The sequence below is a fragment of the Oncorhynchus mykiss genome, chromosome 16, assembly GCF_013265735.2.
Source record: "Oncorhynchus mykiss isolate Arlee chromosome 16, USDA_OmykA_1.1, whole genome shotgun sequence".
NCBI lineage: Eukaryota > Metazoa > Chordata > Actinopteri > Salmoniformes > Salmonidae > Oncorhynchus > Oncorhynchus mykiss.
In genome coordinates, this window is record NC_048580.1 from 63,197,266 (window position 1) to 63,209,942 (window position 12,677).

The window sequence follows — 12,677 nt, forward strand, 5'->3', positions numbered from 1 at the left end:
AAGAGTATAATTATTTGTGTGTTACTAGTTTAAGCAGACTGTGTATGTCTATTGCTGTGTCTTAGATGAAGATCAGATCGCATTTTATGACCAATTAATGCAGAAATACAGGTATTTCTAAAGTGTTCACATACTTTGTCTTGCCACTGTACAGTACCAGCCAAAGGTTTGGACACCTATCCATTCAAGGGTTTTTCTTTACTTTTGCTATTTTCAACATTGTAGAATAATAGTAAAGACATCCAAACTATGAAATAACACATAGGGAATCATGTAGTAACCATTTTTTGTACATATCAAAATATATTTTGAAATTACAGTACAGTCCATCATTACCTTAAGACATGAAGGTCAGTCAATACGGAAAATTTCAAGAACTTTGAAAGTTTCTTTAAGTGCAGTCGCAAAAACCATCAAGCCCTTTGATGAAGCTGGCTCTCATGAGGACCGCCACAGGAAAGGAAGACTCAGAGTTACCTCTACTGGAGAGGATAAGTTCATTAGAGTTAAAACTGCTTCAGAAATTGCAGCCCAAATCAATGCTTCACAGAGTTCAAGTAACAGACAGATCTCAACATCAACTGTTCAGAGGAGACTGCGTGAATCAGGCCTTCATGGTCGAATTGCTGCAAAGAAACCACAACTAAATGACACCAATAAGAAGAAGATACTTGCTTGGGCCATGAAACACGAGCAATGAACATTAGACCAATGAAAATCTGTCCTTTGGTCTGATGAGTTTCCAATTGCCGTGTCTTTGTGAGACGCATAGTAGTTGAAAGGTTGATCTCTGCATGTGGTGGTTCCCACCGTGAAACATAGATGAGGATGTGTGATGGTATGGGGGTGCTTTGCTGGTGACACTGTCTGTGATTAATTTAGAATTCAAGTCACACTTAACCAGCATGGCTACCACAGCATTCTGCAGCAATACGCCATCCCAACATCACAATGACCCAACACACCTCCAGGCTGTGTAAAGGCTATTTACCAAAGAAGGAGGGTGATGGAGTGTGGCATCAATTGAGATGGTTTGGAATGAGTTGGAAAAATAATATGCATGTCTTTGCTTCAGGTCCTGAGCTACACACAGTTAAATTTGGGTATTTCATTTTAGGCAAAATTGGGATAAAAAGGGTCTGATCCTTAAATTAAATGACAAACATTATAGGGACATTCAGATCCAGAGCAATGACATTGTCATGGAACATTTGGTGCCAACATGGAGGATGGCAAAGGATAGTGTGCCGCCCAGTGGGGTTCGGTGATGTTTAAGATGAGGGAGGACAATATCATTTTTTAATGAGCATGGCTTTATTTCTATTACAGGATATAAAATGACTGTCATTCAAATTCCAGCTCAATTTAACATCAATAGGTTTAAGCTACTACATGATAATCAAATCTTCCCTATACTCATCATGAGGTTGCTACAACCTATCCTACATATGAAAGTTGACAATGTAGGTGCACAGGTCGAGAGAAAAAATTGAGTAATCAAGTTGACTGAGTGACACATTCAATACCGCCTTGCACATTCTTGCTTGCATCTAGCTGATCTAGGTTGTAATCATTATTCCATCAGTTGCAAACAAGAGGTTTATTGGACAAATTCATGTATGCTTATACCCGTTTCATTCCGTTTAAGAAATGTTTTTCAACAGAATCGGTGGAATTAATACATCCCTGATCACACACAGTTCACTTTCATAGCAGCCACATACAAATGGCATGAATATTTTGCTTGTTGTTTTATTCCTTCTCGCATATTCGCCCTCTCCTCCTTTAACCTTTCCCTTCGCTTGTGGATTTCAGTGCACAACACATCATCTGTCTGTGATCAGGCAAAAAAAAATGTACAAGCTAAACCTTCATATCATAACCGTTAATCGCTACACATAGCCTACATCGTTGTCACAATATTGGCTTACTATAAACTTACTTAGTAATCCACTGCAATCATGCAGTATAGTGTACAGTCAGCAAGCAGTTTAGCAGTTACACCAGAAGACCCCGGTGGTAATAAATTAACAAAACCAAAAGCTTACCTTGACTTGGAAAAGTTCCAGTGTTGGATAGCCATAGACAGCTAGCTAACATAGCAGTCCTATGTGTTTGAGCCGGGTGTTTGAGTAGGCTAAACTAGCTAGCTGCATTCGCTAGCTCTCTCTCTCTCTTTTGATTCTTTAAAAAAACAGTAATTAATTTGTTCGAAACTGTTCAACTAATGTGTTTCTCTTTGAGTCAACTACTCACCACATTTTATGCACTATAGGGCTAGCTAGCTGTAGCTTATGCTTCAGTACTAGATCATTCTCTCATTCTCTGATCCTTTGATTGTGTGGACAACATGTCAGTACATGCTACAAGAGCTCTGATAGGTTGGAGGACATCCTCCAGAAGTTGTCATAATTACTGTGTATCTAAAAAGGATACATTTTTTAATGTTTCACTATTTTATGAAATTGACTGAGGATGATGTTCCTCCCCTTCCTCCTCTGAGGAGCCTCCACTGTTGCCCCTCTGTTAGTATCTACTATCTTATTTTTCCTTCCCTGTCTTCTTTCCAGTTTTTCTCCCACAGTGGATGGCTATACAAGTCTTCCTGACCTCATCACCTCTCATTCTTCTATTATATTTCTTTCAAATTGTCTGCTCCTTTTCAATGTGAAAAGAACAAGAAGCAAATCCTTCTTTAAGCTATCAACCAATTACTTCTATCTGTCCTCTCTGTCTCCTACTATCAGCACAGAAGATGGAGAGGAAATGATGCTACTGTAGACTACTGAGATGCCATTATTGACTGGCTGAGTGGGTGAATAGAACTTGTCATTACTGTTTTCTGTCCTTTGAGCTATCAATGGGCTATCATGAGGGGAAGTGGACAAGGCAAGGGCATCATGTAAAAGCTTTGGAACACAGCTCATAACTCTTCAACCATTCCCTTGATTGTCACCCCTTACTGTCATCCCTCCATCCATCTACAGTGCATTTGGAAAGTGTTCAGACCCAGACCCGTTTTCCATATTTTGTTACCTTACAGGCTTATTCTAAAATGGATGTAATAGTTTTTTTCCTGCATCAATCTACACGCAATACCCCGTAATGGCAAAGCAAAAACTGAAATATCTAATTCACATAAGTATTCAGACTCTTACTCAACACTTTGTTAAAGTACATTTGGCAGCGGTGACAGCCCTGTCAGAGTATTCTTGGGTATGACACACACACACACACACACACACACACACACACACACACACACACACACACACACACACACACACACACACACACACACACACACACAAACACACACACACACACACACACACACACACACACACACACACACACACACACACACACACACACACAAACACAAACACACACATTCTTATTTTAAATCAAATCAAATTGTATTTGTCATATGCTTGAAAAACAACAGCTGTAGACTAACAGTGGAATGCTTACTTACTGGTCTTCCCAACAATGCAGAGAGAATAAAAAATATATAATAATAACACAAGGAATAAATACAGAATGAGTAACGATAACTTCGCTCTGCACACAGGGACCAGTAACGAGTCAATGTGCAGGAGTACCATGTAACTGAGATACAAATGTACATATACTGTAGTTAGGGATAAAGTGACTAGGCAAAATGATAGATAATAAACAGTAACAGCAGTATACTGTAGTTAGGGATAAAGTGACTAGGCAACAGGATAGATAATAAACAGTAACAGCAGTATACTGTAGGTAGGGATAAAGTGACTAGACAACAGGATAGATAATAAACAGTAACAGCAGTATACTGTAGGTAGGGATAAAGTGACTAGGCAACAGGATAGATAATAAACAGTAACAGCAGTATACTGTAGTTAGGGATAAAGTGACTAGGCAACAGGATAGATAATAGACAGTAACAGCAGTATACTGTAGTTAGGGATAAAGTGACTAGGCAACAGGATAGATAATAAACAGTAACAGCAGTATACTGTAGTTAGGGATAAAGTGACTAGGCAACAGGATAGATAATAAACAGTAACAGCAGTATACTGTAGTTAGGGATAAAGTGACTAGGCAACAGGATAGATAATAAACAGTAGCAGCAGTATACTGTAGGTAGGGATAAAGTGACTAGGCAACAGGATAGATAATAGACAGTAACAGCAGTATACTGTAGTTAGGGATAAAGTGACTAGGCAACAGGATAGATAATAAACAGTAGCAGCACCATTTTATGTATTTAAAAAATTTAAATTCCCCTTTATTTAACCAGATAGGCCAGGTGAGAACATGTTCTCATTTACTAATGCGACCTGGCCAAGATAAAGCAAAGCAGTGCGACAACACAGTGTTACACATGGGATAAACAAATGTACAGTCAATAACGCAATAGAAAAATCTGTATACAGTGCATGCCAAATGAAGTAAGGAGGTAAGGCAATAAATAGGCCAATAGTGGCAAAGTAATTACAATTTAGCAATTTACACTGGAGTGAAATATGTGCAAGTAGAAATACTGGTGTGCAAAAGAGCAAAAAATCTAAAACAAATATGGGGATAAGGTAGGTAGTTGGTTGGATGGGCTGTTTACAGATGGGCTGTGTACAGATGGGCTGTGTACAAATGGGCTGTGTACAGATGGGCTGTTTACAGATGGGCTGTGTACAGCTGCAGCGATCGGTAAGCTGCTCTGATAGCTGACACTTAAAGTTAGTGAGCATGACATAAGTCTCCAACTTCAGTGATTTTTGCAATTCGTTCCAGTCATTGGCAGCAGAGAACTAGAAGGAAAGGCGGCCAAAGTAGGTGTTGGTTTTGGGGATGACCAGTGAAATATACCTGCTGGAGCGCGTGCTATAGGTGGGTGTTGCTATGGTGACCAGTGAGCTGAGATAAGGCAGAGCTTTACCTGGCAAAGGCTTACATTACAAAGACAATACAGTATGTGATTAGTAAAACGAGTTGGGCAAAAAGGGTGAATGCAGATAGTCTGGGTATCTGTTGGTTAACTATTTATCATTCTTATGGTTTGTGGGTAGAAGTTGTTCAGGGTCCTGTTGGTTCCAGACTTGCTACATCGGTACCGCTTGCTGTGCGGTAGCAGAGAGAACAGTCTTTGACTTGGGTGGCTGGAGACTTTTTGGTGCCTTCCTCTGACATCGCCTGGCATAGAGGTCCTGGATAGCAGGGAGCTCGGCCCCAGTGATGTACTGGGCCATATAACGATGGTGTTGGAGTAGTGGGCGACCATGCAGCCACTGTTTTACAACATGTTATACTGTTTTCAAATTGAACAAAATACTTTTCCTCTTGTTAAAGCTTTTAGATTTGTTTTGTTTTGCCTTCTATGTATCCACATGTGATCTTAAAGACTGTGTCTTCTATGCACATCCATTATCACAGGAAAAGCTCAGTTCCTTTATTTGTAAATATTCCATTCTGCATGTTGACTCCATGCCTACACACACACACACACACACACACACACACACACACACACACACACACACACACACACACACACACACACACACACACACACACACAAATAAACTGCTTTTACGAAATGATATACTGTTTAGAAAACAATGAAACAAAATACCTTGCCTTTGTTCAAGCTTTTAGAATTGAGTTGCACAGTAAATGCACACTGTCACCACTGAACAGACCTGAACGGATTATCTATGTAAGTTACAGAGGGACTTATTTTAATATGTCACAAACAAAGAAAACATAAACAAAGGAGGGAGAGGGGGAGGAGGAGGACAGGAGGGTTCGAGGAATTTAGTGAAAGGCTAAATCATTTGGCCAGGGGCCATGCTTTACTGTAGAAAGCAGACCTCTTCAAGACAGGCTGAAGAAAGAACAAGGGACATACAATAGAACAGACAAGCACAGAGGAATATTAGCAGCATTAGCTCCCTAAAATCATAAAACAGCATCCAATAATCTAATTGAACCTGGGTAAATTGATAGGCTGTCTGGGACGGCCTGACAAATAGAAAAGGTGTATTAATATGTCCCAACTTATTCATGATAGTTTACACATTAATTACTTCAGCTTTAGGATTCGTAGAACTATGTACTGCTAAGGGTTATGAGGATGACTAAAACATCATCGCTTGTGTTATAACCAACGTCATGATATGCTGTCACACACTGTATATGTAGTGTTATGTTTTGTATTATGGGATGTTTTTATGATCAGCTTTAAATTACATCATTTTTTGGATGCACATCCATTACAGTCACGCCAATAGACTGATAGATTTCATTGAGACAGTTTGAATCCTAAGCAATCTTCATCCATATTATTTGAAGTACAATAGACAAACATAGGTACCGTAGTAGGTCAAAGCTTTGTGCTGGAAAACATTGGTAGAGCATGGTGGAGTCGGTGTTGTGGTGCTGGAAAAACCTTGGTAGAGCATGGTGGAGTCGGTATTGTGGTGCTGGAAAACCTTGGTAGAGCATGGTGGAGTCGGTGTTGTGGTGCTGGAAAAACCTTGGTAGAGCATGGTGGAGTCGGTGTTGTGGTGCTGGAAAAACCTTGGTAGAGCATGGTGGAGTTGGTGTTGTGGTGCTGGAAAAACCTTGGTAGAGCATGGTGGAGTCGGTATTGTGGTGCTGGAAAACCTTGGTAGAGCATGGTGGAGTTGGTGTTGTGGTGCTGGAAAACCTTGGTAGAGCATGGTAGAGTCGGTATTGTGGTGCTGGAAAACCTTGGTAGAGCATGGGTGGAATAGGTATTGTGGTGCTGGAAAACCTTGGTAGAGCATGGTGGAGTCGGTATTGTGGTGCTCATGTGCATTTCCTTTTTTTCCGGCGTCAGACCAATGACTACATCTCACTTAAAAAATAGTTTTTTTTGTTTTGAATTGTCATATCCTTTTGTTTGTTCTCATTGTTGGCTAATGTCTGCTTAACAGAGCTGCATAGCGTACATATAGTGTGTGCAACTCCTGCAAGACATCTCTATGACAAAATGCATCTTAAACTCCTCATGTGAAAATATGAGGAAGCATACTGTCAAGCCTTGACCGTAGATTGCTTTGTAGGTTTCTATTTTTGTTTGGTCAGGGTGTGATTTGGGTGGGCATTCTATGTTTGTATGTCTAGGTTTTGGTATTTCTATGTTTTGGCCGGGTATGGTTCTCAATGTCTCTGCTTGGGAATCATACTCAGGTAGCCTGTTTTCCCACTTTTAGTTGTGGGTAGTTGTATTTCTGTTCAGTGTTTGTTTCACCTTCCAGGACTGTTTCTGGTTTTCCTTTTGTTATTTTTGTATTCAGTGTTCAGTTCCTTATAATAAGGGTGAACACATATCCGCTGTATTTTGATCTGACGATTCCTCTTCTTCCGATGAAAGCCGTTACACATACACATTTTTCAAGGTATGTTTGTGACCTGTCTAATCCTATTTATTAACTCAGAATCACTGTATCTGTAGACGGATCTGATTATTTTGGTCGCCAATTAAATTGATGTGAAATTTGTAAGGATGTTATGTCACACAGCTGTATTGCCTGGTTCAGTCGTAGCTACACATCGTTTGGCTGTCTGTCCTCCTCTCCCAAAAGCACACATTATTGATCAATAAGGTCACACAGAAATTTACTTTTTTTAAACTTTTTTTTTGTGGCCAGGTAGCTGACAAGAGTCATGCAGTGGAGGCTCCTCAGATGAGGAAGGGGTGAACCATCCTACTCAGTGAATTTCATAACAATAGAATAGTGAAACTTTTGAGACATTTTCCATTTTAGATAAAACTGTTTTGCAATGAAGGTCTCAAGTTTTTAGGGTAGCACCATGTTGTAGCCGGAGGACAGCTATTTTTTGTCCTCTGTGTACATTAACTTCAATACAAAACCTAGGAGGCTTGTGGTTCTCACCCCCTTCCCTAGGCGTACGCAGTTATTATGACAGTGTGGAGGATATCCTCCAAACTGTCAGAGCTCTTGTAGTATGAACTGTCATGTTGTATATCCAATCAAATGATCAGAGAATGAATCTAGTAATGAAAGCAACATATACAGCTAGCTAGCACTGCAGTGCATAAAATGTGATAAGAAGTTGACTCAAATAGAGAGAAACAGTATTTTAACAGTTTTTAACATTTCAAAAATGAAGGAGGAGCAGCAGGACGAGAGAGAGAGCATTTCTATGAGAAGCAAAGACACAACTCCCCTGATATGGTTGCAAACTATGAACTAGTCAAATGTTTTCATGACTTCCCATTCAAGTCACAATGGACCAATATTAGGCCCAGACAGATGATTTTTCCTTGGTCTTTTTCCAAGTTTGTTTTCTATACCTCTCCTGACTTTGGGAGACAAGGAGGAACACACAGTGAGCTTGACCCACATACCACCGAACATGATTGTTTACAACCAGAGGTAGTTCAAAGAGAAAACACCTAACACAAAAATACAAAACCGGAGGGGGAGAGGGAGAATCCAAATTTGCTGAATGCTACTGAGGAAGATGATCATATTTGTAGACAAACATGTGTTTGACAACAGCTAATAAGGTGATCATCAGATAAGGGGACACCCTGTACCAAAATGGTGGGAAAGAAGGCAATCGCACATTAGATGACACATTCTCAGTATGGGTAAGCCTAGCGTGTTGATATGTGCTTCTTTCTGCATAAAAGTCATGTTTTACTAGACAGTAAATTCTAAGTATACTGAACAAAAAAAATTCTAAGATTTTACTGAGTTATAAAATCAATTGCATTTGTATTTCTGATCAATTTGATGTTATTTTAATGGACAAAAAATTGGCTTTTCTTTCAAAAACAAGGACATTTCTAAAGGACCCCAAACTTTTGAACAGTAGTGTAGGTCATTGGAGAAATCATTAGATTTTATTTTATCATGCTACTTGTTCTGATTGGATACAGCCTATAAATAAATAAATAAATAGCTGATCAATGATGATAAACCTTACTCTCACATACTCTGCATCCCAGTCTTTCATGAAAACAGTATTGTAATACCGATGTAGGATCCTAATTTGATCACTCTTTTGTTGATGACAATTTTCCTGAAATGCAGATGAGCTTCATGATTTACCTTAATTCACTGAAAATCCCCACTAACACACAGTTATATTAACAGTATTGCACTTTTCATGTCGCCTACTTTTGTCCAGTTATTAACAGCCTAACCACCGATCAAGCAACATCACGGACTAAAAGTTGAAATCCTTTTGCTGCAGGATTATTTTTCTACCACAATCCTGGTCAAATTAAGATCTTACATCTGTACAAACATCCCACTGGGTACACACTGACTGAATCAATGTTGTTTCCAAGTAATTTCAATGAAATTATGATGAAGCAACATGGAATAGACGTTGAATTGACTTCTGTGCTCAGTGGGATGTTTGATTCAGCCTGGAGATAATCAAACCACATGATTACATGCCACACTGCACCGGCTAGGCATCCTGGAGCGGAGCCTGGATTGGGTGGGGAGATACAGTAGGCAGGCATTTTTTAAGGCCCAGTGTAGTCAAAAAAATGTGGTTTTCCTGCATTTTATATATATTTTCACATTATACGGTTGGAATAATACTGTGAAATTGTGAACATTATGATAATGCCCTTTTAGTGTAAGAGCTGTTTGAAAAGACCACCTGTATATTCAGCCTGTTTTGGTGGGATGGAGTTTTGGCCTGCCTGGTGACATCACCAGGTGGTTAACTAGTTAATAGACCAATAAGAAAGAGAGTTCCAAACCCCTCTGCCAATAACAACCAGTTTTCAGTTTTCCCAACCCCACTCAGACCTCTCCGACAGTCCTGGCTAAAATCTTGCTTGAGAAATTGCTCTTAACTATGAAGCTACATTTGTTTCCTTTGAGACCATTTCAATTGAAGCAATCACAGTAAGGTACTTAATTGTTACCCAGAAATGATCTGGTTTTGAGATAAAAACAGCTGCATTCAACCTATATGTGTTTGTGTGTGCATGTGTGGACAAGTGGTGTTTATGTCTGTAGATATTGAAAGAGATACTCTGATAGCGTGTGTGCGTGTGACTCTACAGATGTAGGATCTTCATTTGATCACCTAGTTGCAGGAGAACTTTCATGTAATGCAGGACATATTAAACATGTAGTGTTTTTGACCATTTGAATTGAAAACAATGACATTTTGAGGCACTTAATTGTTACCCAGAAATGATTTGATGTTGAGGTAAAAACAGCTGTATTGGAACCTTTTAAAGAGCCATTTAATCTTGTGCCTGGTTGCAGGGTTCAGAAACTCTGGAGTGGGCTGACAGACGGACCTAGCGCCCTTTCTTTGATTACCAGCTCCATGGCATTTCTCATAGCTGCTGTTCAGATTCCTTTTTATGAACATGTTCATTTGTCTGATCTCCTCGCCGCATGCTCTTTGGAGGGAAACATGGATTTGATTCTATAATGGCTAGAGGGACTGCTGGTAAACAGAGGGCGAAGGGTGGGTGGGGCTGTGTGTGTGTGTGTGCGCTTGCATATATCTGCAGGTGCCTATATTTATGTGTGTGGCTGTGTGTGTGTGTGTGGCTGTGTGTGTGTGTGCGAGGACGGGGAAGGCGTTGTCAGTGTGAATGTGTAATTTGATGAAAAAATACATCATGTGGATATGGACGGGTCGATTTATGTCTCTCTCTTTGTGCTTGTGTTTGTGCACAAACGTGAGTGTGTGTGTGTGTGTGTGTGTGTGTGTGTGTGTGTGTGTGTGAGTGTGTGTGTATAAGTGTGGAGGGTGGGTTGTTGTTCGAGTTTTGTCAAGATCAATGACGTCTTTGTAGTGGTCACACTAGAGCACGAGGCTCAGGGTGGATGGAGACACAGGGAGAGGGAGTTTCGTTGTGTTCTGTCTGCCCTGGGGATGGACTGGAGGCACAGTCTAAATTGAGTTGGATTCCACTCCACTGCTGGAGGCCTGGGTCTCTTCCCCAAATACTAAGAAGCACATATTAATGAGAGACACCCCGTCAGATGTCAGACAGGGCAGGGAGGATAAACTTTTAAATTGTCAAACATTCCAGCTTTATTCCTAACTATAGAGAATGGACTGGAACAGACAAAAACATATATATACACACACGTGCATTTCTCACACACGCACAAAAAGAAAATGAACACACATACACTGTCACGCCCTGGCCAGACAGGTTTTTATTCTCTATTTTGGTTAAGCCAGGGTGTGACTAGGGTGGGCAGTCTAGTTTCTTTATTTCTATGCTTTCTATTTCTTTGTGTTTGGCCGGGTGTGGTTCTCAGTCAGAGGCAGCTGTCTATCGTTGTCTCTGATTGAGAATCATACTTACGCAGCTATTTCCCACCTGGGTTTTGTGGGTAGTTATGTTCTGTTTTGTGTTTCGGCACCTGACAGAACTGTTCGTTGTCGTTTTGCTCTTTGTTATTTTGTTCAAGTGTTTTTGAAAATAAATCATGAACCTTTACCACGCTACGCTTTGGTCCACTCCTTCTTCATCAGACGAGTGTTACACACACACACACACTCAGTACATACAAGATACCTTACATATAGGACAAGGTTTTCTCTATCACAGATCCCTACAGACCATTACTCTTCTCCTAGAAGGTGAGCCAAACTCCTCCTTAACATAATATACTGTAAAATGTAGGTCATTTGCATTGTGTTGACCACCAATAGGCACTTATTACATTTGTAATTTCAATTCCAAATGTCCATTTTAATATCCGTCACCATTCTCGTTGTCTCTCTCTGTGGTGGTAAGCCTGGGGAATCTGAGAGCTGTTGATCATGATCCTAAATATCTGATTGAGTCATGGTTGTGTTTATTTCAGCAGTTTGTCCTCAGTTGCCTTCAGTTGCTTATCTCTGTTTTCCTGTTTAGTTCTGATCAGATGGTTGTCTCAGATGCATGTGTTAGTGTCAAATTCCTGCCTGCTGAATCAGGTGAACAAGAACACATGCTAGTACCAGCAGATGGTGTTACAGCAACAAAAAAAAAAGAGAGAGAGAGAGAGAACAAAAAATAATGACTTGACACATTGGAAAGAACTAACAAAAAAACTATGCAAACTAGAATGCTATTTGGCCCTAGAGTACACAGTGGAAGAATACCTGACCACTGTGACTTAACCAAAATGAATGAAAGCTTTAACTACAGTATGTACAGACTCAGAGTCCACAGTAGGCAGAACTGGCTCTCAAAAGAAGACAGGCCCACAAAATGAGATGGAAACAGCTACACTTCCTAACCTCCTGCCAAACGTATGACCATATTAGAGACAAACATTTCCCTCAGATTACACAGACCTACAAAGAATTAGAAAACAAATCCAATTTTGGGAAACAACATTTTATTTATTTTACCCTTATTTTACCAGATAAGTTGACTTAGAACACATTTTCAGTTCTCAGCAACGACCTGGGGAATAGTTACAGGGGAGAGGAAGGGAATGAGTGAGCCAATTGGAAGCTGAGGGTGATTATGTGGCAGTGATGGTATGAGGGCCATAAGCGCCATGGGATCTTTAGTGACCACAGAGATTCAGGACACATGTTTAACGTCCCATCGGAAATACCAAGGTGTGCCATCACAGCAAGAAGATTTGTGACCAGTTGTTACGAGAAAAGGGAAACCATTGAAGACCAAACACCATAGTAAATAAAAC